Genomic DNA, 16,007 nt, shown 5'->3' with positions numbered 1-16,007 from the left:
AAATGGCCTCCTTTTGCCTCCCGGTAGTGACACTCCTGTCACTACTTTGGAGAAACACCTCATGGAGACATCTACCTCTACCTTGTTATTTCAGTGCCAAGCATCAGGTAAAAGAAACGCTCTCTGTCTGCCACTCCAAATAGGTTGGCATTCCGGAAACAAGAGACTGAGTTGTTCAGATCGACAGGAAGCTGTCAAGGGTTGAAGTGGGTTTTGTTTTTATCTTGGATGAGAAATTGCAGACCAGTAAAAGTCCTCTTTGGAAACACAAACCCAAACACACATACACATACAAAGAAGGCATTGCAGGAAACTGATGGGGATTGGCATTTGGATTCATTCCTCACTCACAAGCAATCTAAGTGGATTTGTGAAGGACGGAGGTAAACAACTAGCAGCTCTGTAAGGTTTCAGTACTAGGTACCTGGTCCGGGAGCTTCGAGTTTGCTCCCTTTGCATTGAACTGGCATTAAAGCCACAGTAAAAACCCTGGGTTGTGCAAGAGAACACAGAACTCATAATGTTGCCAAACCATCTCCTGCTTCAATGCTAAAAGAAGCATTTTGCCATCGCAGGCTAAAAATAGAAGACGACTGACATTGTCCTATATATAGTACAGCCTGTATTTTTCCCTCCTGGGATTATTATTGTTTGCCTTGTTCTTTGCAAGGAGTCCTCCTGGCTCATGCCCAGTGCTTTCTGGCACCTTCCTCTTCCAAGCTGTGATTTGTTCCATTTTTGTGTGTGCACTTCTTGAATTTTTCACCAAAGAACGCACAAAACACAAGGCAAGGCCAAGAGCGTGTTTGCATCTAATGATGGCATGCCACTCCGGGATGGAGCCAAGAGGCTAGGCTAGGCTTTCTGGGGCCTGTCATCTTATTTGGAGAAGGGAAGCTCAGTCGCCCAGCAGGACCGATTATCTTCCGACCCTGGTAGTTACAACTCCGGGGGAGAGGAGGAATGAACTGTTTTATCCCTCCCACAAGGTGGAAAGGAGGAATTAGAAGAGTGTCGCTCAAAGGATGGGGCAGCCCTTTCTCTTAAGGGTGCGAGCAAGAAATCCTCAGGGGAGTATGAAGAATTGCCAGCTTAGACTTCACCAAGGCATTTCACTCTTCTGTTGCTGTTGGAAAAGAGGCAACATCGACCAGGAAGAAACATGGAGAGGACAATGTGGTGCTTCCTTCTCACTCCTCTGTCTCCAGACTCTTCTTCCACACAACCAATTATTTCTACTCATTCCATCACACTTCCTCAAGAGGTTTCGCCAAAGGGACATGTTTGACTCCTCCTGCTTTATCCTTGCAAGATCACTACGCAATGATCCTTGTGTTGAACAGTAAGGTTGCTGAATGGAACGCCCAATGGAACATGGAACAAAATGCACAACTAAAGGAATACTGCTGCCAACTCCAACAGAGACAGATGGAGAGCAGAGAACCTTCAGCTGAGAATGAAGAAGGGTCTCCCCAGGCAAGATCTCAGAGCATGGACCTAAACCATCTGGTGCAGTGGTTCCCAAACATAAAGCCCTAGATCAGTGGTACCCAAACTCTGCTCCTCCACATGTTTTGGACTCTTGGAATTCCTGGCTGTTGGCCAAACTGGTGGGGGCTTCTGGGTGTTGAAGTCCAAAACACCTGGAGGACCAATGTTTGGAAACCACTACCCTAGATGGTTTAGGTTTAAGTTCTGAGATCTTGCCTGGGTTTTGAGATCTTCTGGGGAAGCCCTTCTTCATTCTCAGCCCTTCCCCTCCCATACGTTTACAGCTCTGGCGAATGGATTTCTCCTTGGCTACCTTTTGATCCCATCCGTTTGGAGGCATCAAGAGATACATTTAAAACAGAACCACCGACAACAACTCTGCCAGTTGCTTCTAATAAAAACAGTTCTGTTGGAATAATGCAGTCTCCGAGAGACGGGGTGTAATATGGTTAAATGCTTTTACAATCCCCCATTAAAGTAAGTGGATGGAAATTCATAAAATATTTATGGAGATTGGAGGAGAGAGGGAAGGAGGGAGAGAGAGAGAAGGAGAAAGAAAGAGGGTGAAAGAGAGGATCTGAAGTGCTTGTTCACGTTGCTGCTCAGAATGCCAAACAGCTAATGCGAGAGATGGATCTGATACAAAAGGCACATCCGGCACCAAATATGCAGCTCAGGCGCAGAAGAGAGTCTGGAGATCTTGCACCATCCTTTTGATTAGGATCAGGACTCTTGCGCCTCTAAGTCCCACAAGAGATGCTTTGGAAAGTCACCTTCTTCTCAATTGCTAGTTAGACCTGGGAATCCAAAACACTCAAACCATTAAACCACACTGTCTCTCCTTTGCTCTTTCTAGTCAACTTCAACTTATGGAGACCCTATAAATGAAAGACCTCAAAAATCCCCAGTCAACATCTAAATTAGGTATTCTTCACTTAAGTTGCTGATCCAGAATATTTGTCTTCATGGTATTAATTCCATTTAAAGATAACTTTTGCAAAAATCTACGAAAATGTCTGCTTGGTTTAAGCACCTAGGCAATATAGATATCATATCAAAAAGGAGTTCGTAAGTTGTGAAAGAGCATATTAAAGGGGGGGAAAGAGAGAGGGAAATCTTGTAAAGTGATGAGGTGTTCCAAACCCTCTTTCCCTGAAGGCTTAAATCACTGTTTGTATTTCCCCACATCTGAACGAAGATGTCTCACCCGCTCACATTATGCATGTTCAAATGTTAACATTTTCAGGCTCTTAGAAATGCCACATCCATCATTTCTGAGTGCAGTACAGGCCGCATCCCCGGGAGGGGAGCCCAGCAACAAATGGTGATCGATGACTAATAATGACAATCTTTAATGTCACATCTATTCAGAAGAACACGATGGCACACGCTCACCGATCACTCACAGTAAGTAACCACTGTTCCAGGGATTATCATTCAAACCAGGGGGAATCATAGAAGACAATAGGTCATGGAATAGCAAAAGGATTAGCGTCGGAAGGCATCTGAGAGGTCCAACCATGGTGCAGGAGGAGCATGAAGCTCCCTTGATGGGTTTCCATCCAGATGTTGCTTCAAGAGAAGTCACAACTGCCAAAGCAACGGTGGTCGCTGGCTTTGCAGTCACTGGGACAATGAATCCTCTCCATGTGTTATTCCACAAAGGATATCTCCAAATTTGGGTGAGATGGTTGAGTACATTGAGTATCTCCTTTAAAGTTCACACTGCAACCCATGATGGACTCACTGCCATCCTTAACATGGATGCCACTTCCAGCCATTTGTTGTTTGCTGTTGTGTGTCTTCACTTATAGTGACCTTAATCTGAATTTATGGGGTTTTCTTGGAAAGATTCGTTCGCAAGGGGTTTTGCCATTGCTTTCCTCTGAGGCTGAGGCCTAAGGTCACCAAGTGGGTTTCCATGGAACAGCAGGGATTTGAACCCTGGTCTCCAGAATCATAGTCCAACACTCAAAACCACTATTGCATGTTGGGTCTACTTCCCTGCAATTACCAGCCATTATTTCACTCCTTAAATCTACATCACTCACACCATGAAAAGCAATTTTCTCAACTTTGGTCCTCTGCTGTTTCTTTGTTGAGTCAATTCTTGTTGATTGTTATGCGTCATGAAGTCAGTTCTGAGTTACAGCAACCCTATCGTAAGATCCTCTTGGTAGGAGGACCTTTGCATTGGCATTTCTCTGAAGCTGAGAGAGAGCGTGGCTTGCCCAAAGTGATCCAATGGCTTTCCATGGCTAAACAAGGATGCAAACCCTTCTCTCCCGAAGTCTTTGCCTGGTGCCCAAACCGCTACACCAGCCTGGCTCTCTTGTTCAAATTGACTTTGGCCTATGGCAGTTCTCTCATATGGCAACATTTGGTCAGCTGAAGTTTGCCTTCCTCCGAGGCTGAGAGAGTGTGACTTGCCCAAGGTCACCCAGTGAGCTTCCATACTCTGGACAAATCATTTCAAGAAAACCCCATGAAAGTGTTGCCACAAGCCAAAGTCATCTTGAAGGTATCTAACAACAACAAGCCCATGGGACTGAACCTTGTCCAACCAGAAGAGTCTCAGCAGCTTGGATATTCCTTTTACACTTCTGACTAAAACCCAGACCAGTGGTATCAGAGCTGCCCGGCATCACCACTTTCAGCTTGTGAGGAGATTAGTTGGAGTGGCACAAACTCAGCGTCGCTTCGGAGAGGGTCTTGAAAATATTGAGTTCTGGGAGGCCCTCCCGCTCTCCTTACATACTTAATTTGGCAGCCTTGGCTGTTGAAGTCTGCCCTTTCCTTTTAAAGTAGCTCCTTCTTGCTTGGAGTGAATGAATGACTAGCCCACTGCCAGTTGGCTCCATGCAGGCTTGTACAGTAAGTGTAGCCTCCTGATAAGCGAACAGGAGAGCTTTCGCATCCTGATTTATTAAGCATCGGGGGGCCGTAAATTGCCATTAGGAGAAGCAGCAGCCTTGTAGATCATACAGTCGGGGACTCTGGGTCACTATTTCTTCTTGTCTGACATATGGGAAGCAATACCGGTAACGCTTAATTTGCAAAGAGACAGGGACTGGGCTCAGGCTTCAGGGAGCAGAAGCACCCTCTGACCCGGAAGTGTTACACATCCATCACAGGCAATTTGGGGTGGCGTCAATGCAGTGGATTGAACCAAGAGCATGCGAATGCAAAGTGAGAGGTCTACGGATGAGGAACAGTCTTGCCCAAGCCTGGAGTCATGCAAGGAGCTAGCCTGAATTAAAGGGGAAAATATTCCTTGAGTTGAGAAGAACTAGGGATGCATCTACTAAAGGATCAGACCTACAACCTAGTTCTAGTTGCAAGGATCTAATTGCAAGGATCTTTCATAACAGGCCTTCCAGTCTCCCCCTCCCTGGTACATCTGCAAAGGGACACTGTTGTCTCAATGGACAGATACTGGGAGAAAGTAGGAAGGTGAGAAAGCGCCATACCACATGGACTACCCTTCACATTGACCTTGCCTGCTACCACTGAGAAGCTCTCCCATCGTCAAAACGTAGGGTTGCCAAGGATGTCCCTTATTGGAGGACCCAAAGGCTTGCTCCTTATATTGCTAGCAGGTACCTCTTCTTTAAACAGTGACTGCTATTCGATGGCTGAAAACCTTTTCCTGTGTATATATGCTGCCAAGAAACCCTGCATTTTGGACGCGGGCCCTTCTTCAAGACCGAAATGTGTGCCTCGTGGAACTGATGGATGTGGACCATATTCTAATTCCACAGAGAAATACTTGGCTCGGCTAACTGAAATTGATACTTTAATTTGGGATTTAGGTAGGACACATATTCATAGCTACCACCTAATTGTCAACCCTGCATGCCATGCATTCCGGCTGTCTCTTATTGCTGTTTTGAAAACCTGGCGATGCTAGGCTGAGAAAGGTTCAGCCGCCAGCCCCTTTGTACATGAGACAGGAGTCTATTTTGTTCTTCACATCGGATATGAAAATCTCTTGGGACAAAGCTGAGGTCCTTAACCTTGGATTAGATCTTAGTCTCAAGATCAGAACTCGATGAATAGAGGCACCATGCTTCCAGGTCCATTTCTTCCTTTGCATGAGTATGGGCCATAGCTGCATGGATAATAAATATCCGATGTCTAGCACACTTGTCAGTTGGATCTGTAGGCTTTGCTGCCTAAACTGGGACACGCACTGTAAGCATCCATTTCCTATCTGTTCCGTAATCCTCCTTGCCAATCCCAACAGCTGCCTAATGCAGCTGGCATTCTAGTCCAAAGCCGTGCGGTTGATGCTTTTTGTCCAAACATATTTCTGGGGCAGAGACACTTCTGACTGTATTCAGGGGTTGTTGCCATTGCAATAGCGATTCATCTCCACCCAGCGTTTAATCTGCCAGGTCTACAACAAACTGGCACCTTCTTTCTACAGACTTGACATTGTCTCAGGAGTTTGTAGTACATGAATAATATTTTGGGGGATCCCATCTTTGACAGCATCCAAAGGAAGCTTTGCAAAGCATGTGTCAGTAGCTGGCTTCCAGGTCAAAGGAATTTTGGCTGTCCTTGGGTAAGTCACACTCTCTCAGCCTCAGGGGAAGACAGTGGCAAACCTCCTATGAACAAATCTTGCCAAGAAACCCCCATAATAAGTTTGCCTTAGGGTCACCATAAGTCGGACATGACTTGAAGGCACACAAAATAACACATGCCCGAGCCATCCAAGGTAACAGACGCTGTCAGCTAGGCTGCATCCACACTGCAAAAATAACCCAGTTGGACACGATTTTGTGTCAAACTGAATTGTTTCTGCAGTGCAGATGCAACACATAATGGATTTAGCACTTTGGAGGCCTTTAAAGTAGGAGCACTTTTCAAACCCAGTGTGTCCTGCAGAGGCTGCTAAGAATACTGAATCCAGCTATCCAGAGGACGTATCTCCTTTTTTGAACTGGATTTTAAGGTAAGATTATAAAGAAAAGAAACAGAAAAAAGGAGGGGGGAGAAATATGTAGGGCTAGACATATACATTGATATATGCTGACCATATTTCTAAAAAGACATTTTCTTGAAGCTGATGTCAATAAAATTCACGTTCTTGTGTGGCTAACGCAGTAAGATCTTCTGACCCTTGAATAATAGATGGCGAATGCTTCTCTTTCCAGCTTTAGAGCATAAGTTGTTTAGCCACAGTGAAAACAGGCAGCATCCTGAAATGTTTACCTCCAGTTGAATTCTGAGGAATATAAGTTAAAACCCAGTGCATTTCATGGCCGAGCAGGGAATCGAACCCTGATCTCCAGAGTGTTCAGAGTGCCTTGCTTGTGATGGTTAGTGCCTTCCATATCAATGGAACTATAAAGTATCGCTGTATTTTAAAAGGAGTTCTCCAATGCGCTGAACCCCTTCCTCCAAAAATGTTCGGCACCTTGGAGAGCTCCATTGGAATTCTAGCCTGGGATGAATGCACCACTAATATGGAAACCACCAAGTCCCACAACCTATGTCTCATCCGTATCAGTTGTTCACCTGTGTCCCCTGTTATCATTCAGAAAGTGGCCGCTCATTCTTTGAAATCATCCCCTTAGATTTGCATATAAAGAGATCTTTCCGAGTGCTCATTTCCCTTCGAAATTACCCAACTTTCCCTAAAGAGGACACCTGGGGCGAAGCCTCCCTTTGCTCTTCCCCTTACCTTTTCGGAATGATGAACGAGCAGCTGGCAAACCAGATAGGCTTTTCGGATCTCCTCATGCATGTGCCGCACATCCAGGTAGCTTTATAAATATGGTAATGGTTTCCCACAGACTGCCTGGATTGGAAATAAGGCCAAAAGCATGCTGGACCTGGAGAGATAACTGTAGGAACAGACTCATTGCGGAGAGAACACTAAATCTGTACATTTAGTGTATGAGTGTACATCAAATTAACTGTCTCTATTTTCTCTCTTTCTCTCCTTTCTCAGTGTCGACCGGGAGGAGAGAAGCTCTTGTGTTCACCTCTTTGCTGATTGCATCCACATGGGAAGCGACGTATTTTCTCTAGTTCATTACTGGAAGGCCTAAGCTTTGAGATGAAAGACATTGATTTATACAATGGGGGAGAATCTGCCTGCCATGTCTTCCTGGTCCAGCTGAGAAAATTGCAGATAAACTCTGAAATGCATTCGCCTTTGAAGAGGAGAGTAAGGTGGGGCAAAGCAACTCAAGAACATCCAGTCCCAGAGTTTGCTCCACACCCATTCTCTGCGGTTTCGGAAGTCCGACGACACGAGAGGAGACCTGCGGCAGAATATTAGAGCACAGAGTTCAGTATTCCAGAGACCCTCTTTCGTTCCCATTGCCTAAAATTTCAGGCTGGTGTTCTGCTTGGGCCTTTGCAAGTGGCCTTATGAGTACACAACCTTGAGCAGCTTCACAGTATCCATATTCACCTGGGGTTGCCATGCTATTACATTGGACAAGTATCCATTGCACAATGGTCGCCGATAAACCATGGTTCGTTGCCCAAGGGGCACCAATGCACATCAGGGTGCTCCATGATGCACATCTGGACCCTGGCTACTAAATCCTGGAGGCCAATGTGCACCACAAATCCCCAATGCACATCAGAAGCACACTGCTGCATTCTTGCCAGTGCCCAGATTTGCATCTTCGCAATGCACTAACAAGGTGTTCATGCATTTTTCAATGCTGTTCCAGATTAGGATACATAGATTGAAAGATCAAGTGGAAAACCTAACCCTGATTTCCAGAATCGTTCAACAATCAAAATAGTGCAGCACACTGGAACTTGATCTCTACACATACATATATACACAGAAATATTGAAATCCTTGCAGCTTGAATTTGGCGTCTGTTTCAGGACAGGAAGTGTTTGATGGTGGGGCATTTTGATGCCTTTCAAGTCTACGTCTCGAATCTGACACTGCAGCAAAGAGGACAGGAAAGTGGGGAAAAGATGGTGAGGAGCAGGAAGAGGTCAACTCACTGCTTTGAAACCGATCACTTTTGACAGATGTTTCAAGAGTCCCAACGTTGCCTTGAAATATTGATGTGGTTGGATTCCACGAGTACCACCTGCCTGCTAGCAAGAGCCATGGCTTCATCCCATGGGATGGTTGACTGACATTGGGAGACGGTCACAGGACGCTTGACGTGGTGGCAACTGAGGACATTTCAAAAAGAGGGAGGATTTTCCAGTCTGCATATATAAACACATGCATATGTACCATCAACTACTTGCAAAGCTCGGAAAGTTTAGTTTTAAAAGTAATTTATCCCCGTTGCTTATTAAAAATTTGAAAACTAATTCATTCCCACTATTTACTTTCATTGCGTTGTACATTATTTTTCCATTTCATTTGATGTTTCATTACTGCCTTCGGCGGGAGGGGGAGTTCCTAATAAAAGAATGACTGATACAGTACATTGGGGTTGTGGAGCGTACATCTCCACATAGGCATTAATTGTGCTTCACAATGACCAAAATCCTGCGTCGCCAGATGCAGTTCTGTCGTATTTACAGCTGATGATGCCACCTCTCCCTATCCTGTTTTTTTCACCCTGGCAGTGTATCAACCAAAGGGTTTCTAATACGCTGCAGACTGGAGCACTTGGAAATGACATCTCCAGTGCTCTTTCAGTCATGAGAGGACAGACATCTGGAGAGACCCCTGGGTGTCCTGCCACAATGTCTTAGCTCTATGCATGCCATTACAGGGAGAGTGCTCTAGACATCATTTCCCAGGATCTTGATCTGCCGTGCCTTGGAAACCTTCCAATTGTCCCCATAGCCAAATGCACATCATCTGTTGGCGTCCACTAGGTCCTCTAGAGACCTCAGTGGATGATGTCCTCAATCTGGATCTAGTTATAGGAACATAGCCAGATGATTCTCTGATCCTTCATCTACTCTCCACCAGCCACCAAAGGACTGGAAGAGGTATCAGGAAAAGCATTAGACAGTCAGAGGCAGAACTGAATACTAGCCTTATTTTATTTATTTATTTCATTTATATCTCGCCTTTCTCCCTGGAAGGACCCAAGGCGGCTTCACAATGTCCCCTATCCATTTACAATGTTGCCTACCCCCAAAAAATCTTAATACAGTTGCTATAGGTGGACTTGCACTTCTGCATGTCACTAAGAGGAAGCCAGTCAATCCGGGTCGCAAATCAAAGCTGTAATATATATATATATATATATATATATAGATATAGATATATATCTCAGCCATCCTAAAGGAAACCATTCTTCCCTCTTTAGAAACAAACAAACCCTACAATTGATCAGAGCTCATGTCATTCTGTTTTCCACTTGTTGGTACTTCTTTGTTTTGACAGTGCCATTTTGTACAACGGGAAGGTCGTTTGCAAAAAGCAAAATCGTGTCTTTCCGTTTCTAACAAACAAAGAAGAAGAAGAAAACCAATAACTCCATAGTCTTTGTCACTGCCATCGTGCCGTCTGCTCTCCTCGCAGGTATCCACCTTCTGGTGACACATTTTAATTTTTCCTTGGAAGAAATTGTTTCTCATGTGCGGCACAGCCAGCAGCATCAGAAGACTCTGAGTCATGATTGCTTTGTCACAAATCCTCCTGAAAGAGAACGAAATGAAGCTCAGCTCCTCCAAGCCTTTGCTTCAGAACAGAAGAATACTGTATGTTCTTTCTCTTAGAAGACACGTTCTGCAGAAAAGAGGTCCAGGGGTTCTGTCTAGCTCATATTACTCCTTCTATTTCTGACGTTCTGTGGGTAAGCGTCATTGCACATGTGCCCAAAATGGCACCTCCAACCCATACAGATGTAGGTCAAGTCAGAAGACAATGGAGAACATCAAGGTTTCCATCAGGGCAGATGGTGTCTTGGTGATTATGGAGTGCTAAAACCAGTTTCGGGTTTTTTTTAAGCAATTCCTTCACTGCTTCTTGAGTTTTGCAAGAGCTGTCCTGGCACTAAACTCTATTCCAAATATAGTTTCAGCACCAACATAGTGCCAATAAAGCCCAGAGAAGCAGCTGTAAAACTGAGAGTCAATTCAGTGCTCTGTAGAAAAACAGCTACCAACTACCCCTAGTTTCCATCACTACCACCAGCATAATAATCTAATCTAATGATTTTCTTTGGGGGGGATGTACTCATGTATATACTCATGTATAAGTCTAGAAATTTAGGTCAAAAAATGTACCAAAAAACCCTGAGTCGACTTATCCAGGGATCAGTGTAAGTACTGTATCTTAACTCTTATTTAAAAGAAGGAACCATCCCCTGGTGAAAAGCAAGAGTATAGTATGAGAAGCATCGACCCTCTCTCCTCTCTCATCCATCCAGTCTTAAGAGTAAGCGCAAAGAGTTATGTCTGCTGACATTTTATAAGTTCCTTGACATTGTTTTGCTTTGCTTCATCCTTTAAATCCTTTGCTATGTGTCCCTAAATTTTACCCTCAACATCCACGGGTCATAGTAAAATCCGTAACTTGGGCCCCAAAACTTGCCCTCGACTTATACATGAGGTCGACTTATAGCCAAGTATAGACGTAACTTCTGGAATTTGTGGTACTCATATGCTCCAGAAGTTGCATCGCCCGAGGAAATTTATTAGATTAGATTATGATGCTGGTGGTAGTGATGGGGGTGAATTAGATCATTTTAGACAAGGAGGAGGAGCAATAGTAAAGCAATCTGATCCATAAGCCTAGCATTAACCCCCTGCTCAGAAGCAAAACACAATCCAGGTGTCACCTTCCTCTCACTTTGCTTAGCGCCATCCACACTCCTTTCTGTTCCACGTTCTGCACTCAGTGATATGGGAGATTATGCAAAACAGGCTCCACATGGGTCCTATTCTTTGGCGCGCATACAAAGCCTGTGTGAACAATGGCTCCCCTTGTCATCAAGTCTTTCCATCCATTGCTCCCTTGAACCATTAGGTACTTATCCGCTAGTCCTGGCTTCCTTTTGTGAATCCACACTTATTATCTTTAATTAAATCAGAACTCCACAGGTAACCTTTTGTTCGTTCTCTGATAGAATATCACATATCTACAGCCACCTGGGGGAGAATATTAAGCTTTGTGTAGCTCATCTTCTCTTTGCCGTCCCGAAATCATCATCTTCATATCCCACTTCTCCTCCCTCCTCCTCCTCCTCTCCTTCCATTGGATCCAGTCTGAATGTAGTCACTTGACATCAATGAGACAAATAAGCCTGGCTATCTTATACAAGGGTCACATCAAAATCCATTATTGTAGCCTGACCTCGACTTATACATGAGGTCGACCTATAGTCGAGTATATACAGTATCTATCTATCTGTCTATCGATCTATGGCCTGTTACAGACTGCCAAAATAAAGCTGCTTCAAGTCTCTTTGGAGGTATGCTATTTAAATGATGCATGCATCCTAAGAATCCGGAAGCTGCACCAAAAGCTGCACTCCGGTGCTTAGGAATGGAGTGTGGCTTTGGTGCGAGCTCCGGACTCTTAGGACCCAGGCATCATTTAAATAGCATACCTCCAAAGAGACACGAAGCAGCTTTATTTGGGCAGTCTGTAACAGGCCCTAGTATCTATCTGTCCATCCAACATATGAGCTGGATCTGCAATCTTCCCATGTACAGTCCAACCAAAAATGCCTTCCTCCCCAAGGGTTAAGGCAGTGAGCTTTGCCAACTCAGTACAGGGCTGATTTATGTCTGCAAAGGCGGTCTCTTCAGCAGAAAGGAGATGGATATCAATCCTGGGGAAAGTGAGCTGTAAGTGAAAATTGAAACTGTCAGCCTGTGTTTGTTGCCTGCTCTGTCTTTTACTCTCCCCTGGCCATAGTTTTAATTAAACAGGGACAGTATTTCTCCCGCCCCCCTCTGCGTAAAATGTACATATGGAATAAATTACTAGTGAACTTTAAACAGTCCTCCTCCTCCTTTTTTCCCAGGATCTCTTTGTTTTCGGACGCTGCGGGGTGACCGCTTGGCATCTCCTGAATGAACTTGGTGTTTCATTTACTTGGAAGTGACCTTTCCTCCAAGCCAGAAATCTTTCGCCAACTCAATGCAGCTCTCGGAGGCAGTGGCACCAGTAGGTCAATGCGGTTCATCACTAGGCGTTGCGGTTAGCGTTGGCAGAAATACTAAGGGATATCGGTTGGGAGTATCTTTCCAAAATTCTCTCTCGGTGAGGGATGGAAGGAAGATTCAGAAACGCTTGTAAAAAGGTCAAGGAACAGTGTTGTGAGAGTGGGAAAACCTTGCTGAAAAGGATTCTGGAGTGATGGGAAACCGCAGCTTGGAACATATTCGGTGCAAAATTCACACGTGTTTGTTTTACATTAAAAACAGCATTTTCCAAGCAGAAAATAAGATTCCTTTGTAGAAGATTGTGGCCAAATTGCAAAACCCACAAGAGGTGGGCTTGGGCCTGAGTCCTAGAGCAGACCCATTAAATTTATTCCTGAATAGTGATTGAAAGCATAGGCAAATCTCATTAATTTAATGGGGCTACTCTAGTTGGATCTAGCCACAGGATTCGAGCTTTGGTCTCCTGCCACCGATTGCATGCTGTTGTAAATTACGAGTGTTGTAACATGATAGCTAATTTAATTGACGGTTGCAAATTATCTAATTGTAATTGTTTGGGGTAAATTATGAGGATTTTATGATAGCTAATTTAATTGCTTTTTAAAAAAAATGTATCATCTGATATTTAACCGCATCTGTGGTTTTTTTTTTTTTTTACTTTGACAGGCGCTGCCTTGGGTTCCTTGTTTGAAGAAAGAAAAGATGCAAAGAAAATGAAATGATTCGATAAAATTAATAAATAAAATAGATGAAGTCTGCTGGAGGGAGCAATGGGAGAATCCTTAAAAGTGGCCTTAGTCATGATTGTGACACTATTGCCACAATTGTAGCTTCCTCTGTCACCGACTTAAATAGGCATTAGCCGCATGGGGATGAGAAGTTCCATTCTTCCAGCAATTGAAGCATGGTCGAATGATGCTTCCATCAGGTTTGGAAACGGAGGGGTCCATAGAGAAGAAGGTATTTAGCTAAGTGTACTTAACTCAGTCGCTGATACAGAATTCTGGCCATTAACAATAAAAGCACAGCACTCACACCTCATTAAAAAACCTTTCTGCATAGCCAGTTAGTCACCAAATGCCTTTTCAGATGAAAGGCTCTTGACCTAATGGGTGGTAGAAGAGCAGAGAATGGGTCTATATGAAAAGCTGTAAAATCACAAGAGGTTGCTGTGTGAAAAGCCAACATTCTTCCACTGATCCCTTCCTTAGTTGCCTTTCCTCTGTGACCAAATTCAGTAAGGGCTGGTGGTTTCCATGTCGAAGGAGCAGTGAATCTACTCCGCATGTTGGTCTCAAAGGAACTTTCCAAGTAAGGAACCTACAAATGGGTTTGGCAGCTTGGATATCTCCCTTAAACTGTGAGGAACCCTATCGCCACCACAAATAGGTTCGGCACCTTGGATATCTTCCTTAAACTTTAAATTAAAATCTATTACCCCATTGACACAAAGCCATGAGCTGTGATTACATTTATGGGTTTAGAAAACCACCCTAAAGGCACCATCCCACAAGATCACAGTAAAAGAATAACAGTGGAGAACCCACATTTATATGTTTCATAACTTTACGATGCCACAACTACGTTGTAGTTGCAACAAAATCCTCTTCATGGATCGCAAAAGTCTGGAGACTGGTATCTAGACATTGACAAGAGTTCTGCAATGCACATGTGGACACTTTTAATGCACACTGGGGATTTCTGATGTTCACTGTGCACTTCTGACGGAGATCAGGCATTTCTGTAGTGCTTCAGTTACTTCTGATAGGCATTGGACACTCCTGTTGTGCATTGGGCACTTTCAAGCAGGTTTCTGACTGTGCATCGGGGGGGTGCCTTAATGCGCATTATGCTCATTGCAAATTGGGTCATGGTGCATCAATCACACCACCATTGCACAACAGGTGCTTGTACGTTGTAACATCACAGCAGCTCCTAGGTATATATGGACATTACAAAATGACTTGATTTTGCACACATATAAGGATGCTTTTGAAGACGCAGCTCCCAAGCAGAATGCCAGGCCATATTTCCCCCCAGAATTTAGATTACTTTCTCCTCTCGACCCTCGCTTTCCCAGCTGGCCCTGAGAAGTCATGGCAAACTAAAAAGGAGCCAACTTTCCTCTACGGCTTCTCCCCGCTGCCCTTCTGAACCCTCCGAGGTTCGTAGCCCGTAAATAAACCTTTTTTTGTAACCGAAAAGTCTCCGCACGAAGCGTGGCCACCAGGGCGCAAAGCAGCGTCTAATTTTTCAGCTTCCTGTACTGGGATTCGATTGTTTTCCATGGCCTTTTGTGCTCTTAGTTTATGAAAAATCGATAGTTTAATATAGAAAAAGAATCCCTGGGCTATCTATTTAGAGCCGCATTACCTCTCTGGCAGTTCCAGTCACTGCATTTCGAGATAGCGAGGGTAGCTTGTGGATGAGAAGGAGAGCAGGGTTTTCTATCACATATTCCTTCCAGCCTTCCAGCATCGGCCAATTCAGCCAAAGGAAAGCAAAGCTCCTCCCCAACTCTGGCCATACATCTCCCCCCTCCAGCTAGGCTCCCATGGCTAGCTAGCCTTTCTTGCTTTCTAGGAGGGATATGAAGAAGAGTCATGCCATTTCCCATTCTCAGTGAGAAAGCCTGTCTCTCTCAGCATATTCATCTAGACTGTTGAGAAATCCCCAGCTTCCATGAGAGAGAGGAGATCTCTCCTCCGGTGCTCCTCTTCTGACTCAGATCCTCCATCATCAGGGTTGAATGGAGTCTCATGCCTTGAGTGCAAATCTGCTGGGGAAAGGCTGAATACAAATGAACACATCATAATAATAGAGAGCCAACGTGATACAACGTGCTATACGCAGATATAAGTGTATGCGGTAAAGTCCGCACGGGAGCGCGTGGGGTGCAAGGGGTGGTGTGTCCCATTCAGATGAATGGGCTGTGCGCCCGTGGCACACGCGTGCCGCCATGCCACCACACCACTGCACGCATGAGCCCCATTCACTTGAATGGGGCTCAAGCCTAGGTGGAATTCACCTTACGCGGGCGGTCCGGAACAGATCCCCCACATAGTTAGCTCTACCAGGCCTCCTGGAAGAAGACAAGTCCACCATCTTGAGGGAGAGAGAGGCAGGCTAGCTCCATCAGGCCTGCCTGGAAGACGATTAACCATCCATTAAGAAGCCAAGCCCTCCCTCCAGTCCATCTGCCTTGGTCCAGGCCGCGGAGGTAGAGAAGAACTGCTGGACCTCATCCCCTTCCCCACCACCACTCCCTTCTCCTTTTGCATCGTGTCTTTTTGGATTGTAAGCCTGAGGGTAGGGAACCATCTACATTTAAAAAGATTGTATGTACAGCGCTATGTAAATTTACAGTGCTTTATAAATAAAGGTTAATAATAATAATAATAATAATAATAATAATAATAATAATAATAATAATAATAATAAGG

The sequence above is a fragment of the Sceloporus undulatus genome, chromosome 7 (genome assembly GCF_019175285.1).
Source record: "Sceloporus undulatus isolate JIND9_A2432 ecotype Alabama chromosome 7, SceUnd_v1.1, whole genome shotgun sequence".
Taxonomy (NCBI): domain Eukaryota; kingdom Metazoa; phylum Chordata; class Lepidosauria; order Squamata; family Phrynosomatidae; genus Sceloporus; species Sceloporus undulatus.
The sequence above is the reverse complement of the archived record's forward strand: the minus strand, read 5'-3'. Positions refer to the sequence as shown.